The sequence below is a fragment of the Aplidium turbinatum genome, chromosome 2 (assembly GCF_918807975.1).
Source record: "Aplidium turbinatum chromosome 2, kaAplTurb1.1, whole genome shotgun sequence".
In the NCBI taxonomy this organism is placed as follows: domain Eukaryota; kingdom Metazoa; phylum Chordata; class Ascidiacea; order Aplousobranchia; family Polyclinidae; genus Aplidium; species Aplidium turbinatum.
In genome coordinates this window covers 37,179,625-37,187,197 of record NC_137473.1, presented here as the reverse complement: position 1 = coordinate 37,187,197, position 7,573 = coordinate 37,179,625, and the positions used below count along the sequence as shown (strand labels likewise).

At 37.0% G+C, this 7,573-nt stretch overlaps 1 pseudogene; it reads left to right on the top strand.

The window, feature by feature from the left end:
• The first annotated feature begins 6,046 nt into the window (after positions 1 to 6,046).
• Positions 6,047 to 7,545, top strand: LOC145765498 (enkurin pseudogene; annotated as a pseudogene).
• The last annotated feature ends 28 nt before the right edge of the window (positions 7,546 to 7,573 follow it).

Here is a 7,573-nt window from a genome sequence, read left to right as displayed (position 1 = left end):
ATCAATAATTCCAAAAAAGCTCGCAATTTATCAACGCAATGGTTGTTGCGAATTTTAAGCTGTTCATAGCAATTTGCGGACAATATGAAAAATATAAATTTACCAAATAAGCTGCTCTGATGCATCATCATCAGTTTATTTAAGGAAGCGTTATTGGATTATTGTAATGTAATTTTTTTTTTGATTTTGCAAAACGTGTTTGCAAAATCAAAAAAAAACTGTCGCTATTTGCAAAAACAAAATTAAACGCTATCTGACATTAATAGGCTACTTAATTGTAGGGGTTAAAGAATAAAAAATTGATGCATCAGTGCCAAATTAAAGAGGTGGTTTGAATTACACATGGTATGGTGGTTTGAATCCACCCCGATAGCTCAGTTGGTTAGCGCGTAACTTCTGAACCGAAGAAGCTTCATGATCAAGCGGCGCTGGTTCGACTCTCAGGATGTGCGCTTGAGCAACGCACCCTAAGGACTGCTCCCCATTGAGCGGCACCTGATGAATGGAATAATTCGCCGGCAACAGCACTTCAACAATCGGAAACTCTACTCTGTCAATCTCGGTGACCGGGCCGCAAAATTTTTTTCCCACGAACTTTTTGTTACCTCGTAGGCTATAGAGTTTGTATTTATACCGTGTGAATGCAAACGTTTTTCGTTGGCGTGTTTGGTTCAGTGGTTTCATCTTTTGCCTTATGTTCGTGAGGATAACGGTTCGACGCCCATTAAAGTCAATTTTTTTTTTTAACTAATTTTTGTGGTGTACAAAAGCTTTTCAAAAAAAGTAGGGTTAATTCTTAATCAATTCGGAAAATCTTACTTTTAGAGTGACCAGAATCAATTTCTTTTCTCAACTTTTTTAAGCTAGACTAGGTGTGACTCTATAGGCTACGTTATTTTTCAAGTTCAATGTTTAGATTTTGACCTGGAGGGCGAAAATTGGCTGCTAACTTTGAAAAATCGGTAAAAACAGTAACGCGCGCCTCGGGGTAACCAGTAATGGCTACACTTACAGAAATATGCAAATGAGGCATAAGTTCGTGGGAAAACAATTTTCGTGACCGGGCCTGCGTTATTGATTCAAAACCTCTACAAGTATGCGAAACTGCCAGGATAAGCAGCTCTGCAAGAAGCTTTCTCAGTCCGAGGATAAAGATTCAATCAATCAATTGTATCAAATTACGTAGGTTTTACCTTAGAATACGATGGTGTAAACAAATCCTTTTTTTCAAAAAAGTCATTGGACATTTAAACAACTCCATTGTGCATTCTGTTTTATTTTGAGTAGCCTACGGTAGTGATTGTTTTGTAAGTTTGAGAGTTTTAGGCCTACTGAGTCAATTCATTAAAACTATTTATTTCAACGTTTCTTTGATGTACATCAGTCTTGAAACAATTATGTCTTCTAATACACAAATGCATGCATAAAAGCGATGTAAAATCTCTGTTTTTAATTTGCAATTAGTTTCTTGTTGCACTAAACGCACACTTCTGAAGTGTCTCACTGCTCCCTAAAACTTAAAAATAAACATAAAAATATTTTAAAAAATTGTTGAAAAGTTTTGAAGATGTGAGTAAAAAGTGGAATTATATGAAAAATGTGGTTGGCTACACATTGTTTGTAAATTATTTGAATTATTAAACAAAAAGCTATTTTTGTCCCACTGGTCCCTGATCTCCCCTAGTGTGCTTTTGTCGTTTTATTTTCCAAACAGTTATTTTTTTATTTAAAAATATGTTTTTCGTTTCATGACAGAGACTAAAGGAAGGTATAAGTGTTACTGTTACGGTATAGTATAAAAAACCTGATTTATGGTTTGCGCTCGGAGTTGAACTGGAGTTTAGAATCAATATCCCAAAAATATTTGGAGCAGGAGTAAAGTTTGGAGTCACAGAGTTAGGGGTGCGGAACAGGAAACGTGACTCTGTACACCTTTGGTTACTATCGAAAGAATCGCATTTGAGAGTTGTAGTCTATATGCTGTAGGCAGAGATGGGCGTGATCTTGATCTTCAAGATCACTTTTTTTTGGTGATCTTGATCTTGATCTAAGATCACTTTTTTTCGTGTGATCTTGATCTTGAAGAACAATAAGATCAAAATCACTTTAAAATTGAATTTTACTTCCTACATAGAGGCATTTTTTAGAACTCGTACTGTACAAAGTAGGTAGTGGCAACTACTAACATTAAGCCACTGTTAATATGATATGTGCCCAACAAAAGACGATTTAAAGTCTCCATCTAATCTGGTCAGTGTTGCCATTTCAAAATTGAAAAAGTTTTCTGTGTTGGTCATAATAAAGAAGTCAACTTCCGTGTACTTTATGTTGACGTATAATAAAAAATGATTTAATGTGAATTTTAAAGAAATGTTTGCTTTTATTGACTCAATTTTAGATGTTTCAAAAGTCTAGAATGGCGGTGATAAAAAATCTGGATTCTAGCCGACTTTGGTCATGTAAAGTGGTTTATTGCAGCAAATCAACCAGACCAAGACTTGTTTAGGGTCTGAGTATGGAGCGGTTTGTCGGACCGCAAACCTCTGAACTTTTATAATAGCAGACAACAGTATCAAAGTTGCCAGGTGGGTAAATGGTGCAATAAACATTTACATAATGCAGTGAAAGTTAAAACTACTTAGTAACACGAATAAAAACTCCCACATGAACCAGACAAAAATTTGGTAAAAAATGATGCGGTTCAAAGTTTATTTTTATTTATTTATTATAAATAAAAAGTATAAAACTAATTGCAAATTTTACGACTTTTCAGAACTACTCTAATTAACCTCGGCCTTGGGGGTAACGTTGCGATTCTAAGCAAACTACGTCAACAATTGATAGGCCCATAATAGCAACAGTCACTAACTTATTACAGTTCTTAGGCCAGCGATCGAGTAGTTAAAAGTAAAAGTTAGCAATACCAACTATATACCTTTACCCAGATTGCTTATAGTTATTATTTTTTGCAACATCATTGATCAAAAACTTTATTTTTTTTCAAGTACACAAAAAGTGATCTTGAAAGTGATCTTGATCTTCAAGATCACATAGTTTGGTGATCTTGATCTTCAAGATCACCTATTCTTGGTGATCTTGATCTTCAAGATCTCCAATACTGGTGATCTTGCCCATCTCTGGCTGTAGGTAGAGCAGGAGTTTTCGAGCCTTTTTGGACTATGGCACACCAAAAAATTTCAGAATCTATCGCGTCACATTGATTTACTAGGTAGCCACTTCAACTTTTTTGTATAAGTCAGTATAGCTTCAAAGCAATCAACCAATCAGAGGTTCAAGTAGAATAGCGTTTTAACCAATCAGAGGTAAACCAAAGAAAAACAGCTTGAATAGAAAGTATATTAAGCGAACGCTCCGCCGTAGCCAATGTGGTCTAGAGCAGGGGTCCGCAAATACTTGTTGGCGCGACCCCAAAAAATAATCTTTCGAATTTTTCGCGACCCAAACGTTTCAGAAGCATATAATTGTGCGCAAAGTACTTTGCAATTTAACATCAATTTCAATACAGTCGTCCCCGCTTATTAAGCCTACATCGGAACCTGACTATTTTAGGCTTATTAAGTGGAGGACAATTTTCCACCACTCCTATACGGTACCTTCAGTAATTCCGGAATAGAGCAAATTGGGCTTAATAAGCGGGTGGACCTATTAACCGTGGGCTTCGCCGTCGTCGTCGTGTAAGCCTCTGGGGCCGAGGGTCTATCTTTTTACCACCCCAGACTCACGATGTTCCCGGACTACACTGGAAGGCTACTAGAGAGTCTTTGATTTAATCATCCATGACCCGTAGACCTTCTACTCCGTTAGGTGGCTTGAAGATGGTACAGTCATTGATGATGTAGTCTGCGGTCTGTTACTCGGCACCACGTTTATAGGAGGAGAAAAAGAACATTCCCCATTGGAACATGGTTGAGCGGAAAAGCCCGACGCCTGTACGAAGAGGGTTGAAGCGCACCCATGCTTGTCTTTGTAGTGTCAGGCCGATGGGGCATGTGTCGGCGTCGGGGATGAACGAATGAAGTCTGGTGGTACTTTACCTCCAATCAAAATTCCATTTATAGGCCGCCCAATAGCTGCAGAGACGTCTTGTTCATCAGCTTCATTGATCAGAAGTTGAGCGGTTGGCACAAATGGGTGTCTTGGTTTCAGTCGTCGGGGTATACTCGTATGGGGGAGCAGAAATCTTGTGATGGAGAAGATGGTTAGGCTCCAGTGCCCCGTCGGCCGAGAGACAGGGTGTGGTTTCTTCGCGACGAAGCTCAGCAGGTGGGATGCTAGCAAGAATGAAAAATTGTCCAATGGTGTGGGACGCAGGCATACGGTCACTATGCGCAGAGCACTGTTTATGGCAGTGTCGATGTTGTGGTAGTGTGAGCACTTCAGCACCAAACAGGTGCACTTTACTCTGCTGAAGAGTAGACAAGGGCTAACGCTGATATACTCAAAGTGTCAGCTCTCGTCCCCCAACTGGAACCTGTCAGGCGCTTGAGTAGAGCAGCGCGGGATGTCAGTTTCTTGCGCAGTGGCACCAAATGGTGGTGATATGTGAGTGATCTGTTTAGTGTCACCACAAGATATTTTGGTTCGGGGCAGAAGAACAGAGGTTTTCCATTGTTCTGAACATATAGCTCACGATCAGCTTCCGGACTGTGTAGGTGGAAAGCTGCTGACACAGTTTTGGTTTCGCTGAGTTTCAGCCGCCAGTTCTGAAGATAAGCTGAGAGAGTTTTTATGTCCAGGCTCAAGGACAAGGTGTCTTTTAGGCTTTATAATCGTGGGCTTAATAAGTGCGGACTACTGCACTACAATTGAAAGTAGCCTATAATTTTTTGTACAAAATTGTACGAAACTCAGCACATCAAAGAGTATATGATTGCATGTCTTTTTCCATACAAGTTATATTTAGGCTATAGTAAGTTTAAACCGTTTTGCGACCCACTGTGGATGGTCTCGCGACCCAATCTCACTATTTGCGCACCCCTGGTCTAGAGGATTAGCGCTAGGAAATACATTTCAATGACGTTGGTTAGATTCCCACCCCTGTTAGGCCTATATCTCTTTTTTTGTAAGTACCAAACAAAGTTTTCAAAACACAGATCAAATCTATGGCTGAGTGCTAGAAGGGTCACAATTGGACACTAGCCACTTCAACATGTTTTGATTGGTTGGCACTTGGCAGTGTCATTGGATCTTGGGCTACTGAAAATTGACACGTTAGAGTGGCTAGGCATACTGATTTACTAAGTCAATGTTATTTTCGAAATATTGCTTTTATCTACTCCTTGATCGAAGCTGCTATGTTAAACAAACTAACCATGATAGAAATAGATAGATAGGCCTAGATGTTTATTGGCTGCTGCAAAAAAAGATGTACGATAAATCAAAACACAATGTAGGCTACAGTAATTAAAAAAAGAAAATGATGATAGCATGACAGCAGCTCGATGTTACTTGAAGTTTTGTTTATTTTGATGAACGTAAGCCATTAAAATCATTTTGTTTTATTGCAATAAAAGGTGTAGTGTAGCCATAATCTAAAAACACAAATTAATGTTCAGTTCACTTCAGTTTGTTTTTATTTCTGACCATCACAACAAAAGATTCCGCGGAAAAAACTATGCAAAATGTAGCAGAAGTCTAGAAAAAGGTAGAAGCGACACACCACGAACGTTAATAACGTGCTTGATACCAAAACAAGACAATCAGTTTAAAATATGGCACGGTTGCAACACCTAAATATGCTTTTATGCTTAGCCTAAGTTTATCACTTAAAAATTCCAGTAAAGTATCCTATTTTTAGTGTCTTATTTTATTCTGATGCGTTCGCCTGTAAGTCTATGCTTGCTAGGCCTACTTAGTAGTATTATTGAATCTAAAATTTGTAAAAAAATTATTGTTCAATCGATTTTCATATAAGTTAATTTGTTTCAAATATATCCTCAAAATCCCAACAAAAAATTAAATGAAAAAACATTTGAATGCCTGTTAGGCTGTTTTGAGTCTATTACTGTATTTTGTCCATAGCAACTGCAACACCGTCAATGCAGACAACATTATTATTGCGGTTAGTTTGAATTTTGATAAAGTTACTGTTTAATTTTTAATCTATTGCACTGAAACTATAATAATTTTGAATCCAAAACATGGATGACGTTGAAGAGAGTATTTATAATCTTGTTCCACAGCCATTAGATGACCGGGAAAAACCATTCCGTTATAACTCAAAATTTAAGCCAACCGTGATGGATGAAATAAAAAAAAACAAGTCTCCAAACAAAACTATGGGTCCAGCAAAAGTTGAAGTTAAAACACCAGAAAACTTTCTGAAAAAGGGTTTCAGCGAACTTCTCCTAAAAGATAGAAAAAAAAGAAATGCATGTAAAGAAAGAAATTATTTAAACAGAAATGCTAAGAAACCTCCAGTTCCCAGACGTTTTGAAAAACCATTAATGGGAATAAGAACAAACAAAGATTTTATCACTAACAATGCTGTGGAGACTATTATGTCTGTTGCAAAAAAACCTCAACCAAAATACGTAGATACACGTATTGGAGATAATCGACCACTCGATCCATCTGGACTTGTTCCAAAATATAGCAAGAAAACAGATTATGGAATAGTGCCCCATTATCTAATTAAACGTAAAGAAGAAGTAAAACAAGCGCAAGAAGAATATGATGCTTACATACATGAAAGAATGAGACAAGGGTCAATGCAGCAAATATCAGATGAAGAACGGGAAGAAATGATTGAAGGATTAAAGCAAAATTGGGAAGAGCTTCTCCATCACTACCAAGGGCTGTCTGTTGTAACTGATACAGCTCCAAAAAAGAATCGTAAGGAACGCATGGAGGCTGAAATGAAACAGATTGAAAGAGACATCGACCTAATTGAACGACATCAAGTCATTTATCTGGGAGATAATTAGTTTGTGCTATCAATGACGTTTGAGATTTTTAAGCTACTTTTTCTGCCGTTAGTAGGCTAAACAACTTTTTATCAGTTGCCTAATGGTTTGACTTGCATAAAGGTTGCCATGATTTGACTTATTAAGCTAACACTGTAATATCTTGGTAAAAATGTAGCTGAAAAATCTTAGGCTATATAGTCATTTGCTGGAGTTTTATTGCTGTAGGATTAAAATTAGTATAGGCTACTGCTTCAAGAAAATATTGGCCAATTAGTTTTTAGAGATTTGTTAAATTAAGTTTCTACGATTCACCTACTGTACATTTTGGTAAGAATATTTGTTGGACTGTCCTTGATTCAATATTGTTTATTGGTAATCTAGATAAGAAAATCCTGCTAGACCTAACTATATTTTTTTGTAAATATATAGTATTTTGCTGTTTTTACTTTTGAAATGTAGCCTAGGCCTTTATTAGTTTTAAGTTTATAGTTGATTGAAGCAAGGTTCAATTCTAAACTACAGAAGAAAAAAGTTTGAAAAATTCAACAACTAATGAGGTTGATATATTTCCAAAATGGGCTTGTTTTTTTTTACAATAAAAACGTTTTTAACTTTTCCAATAGGCTATTATGCTTAAAAAAGTC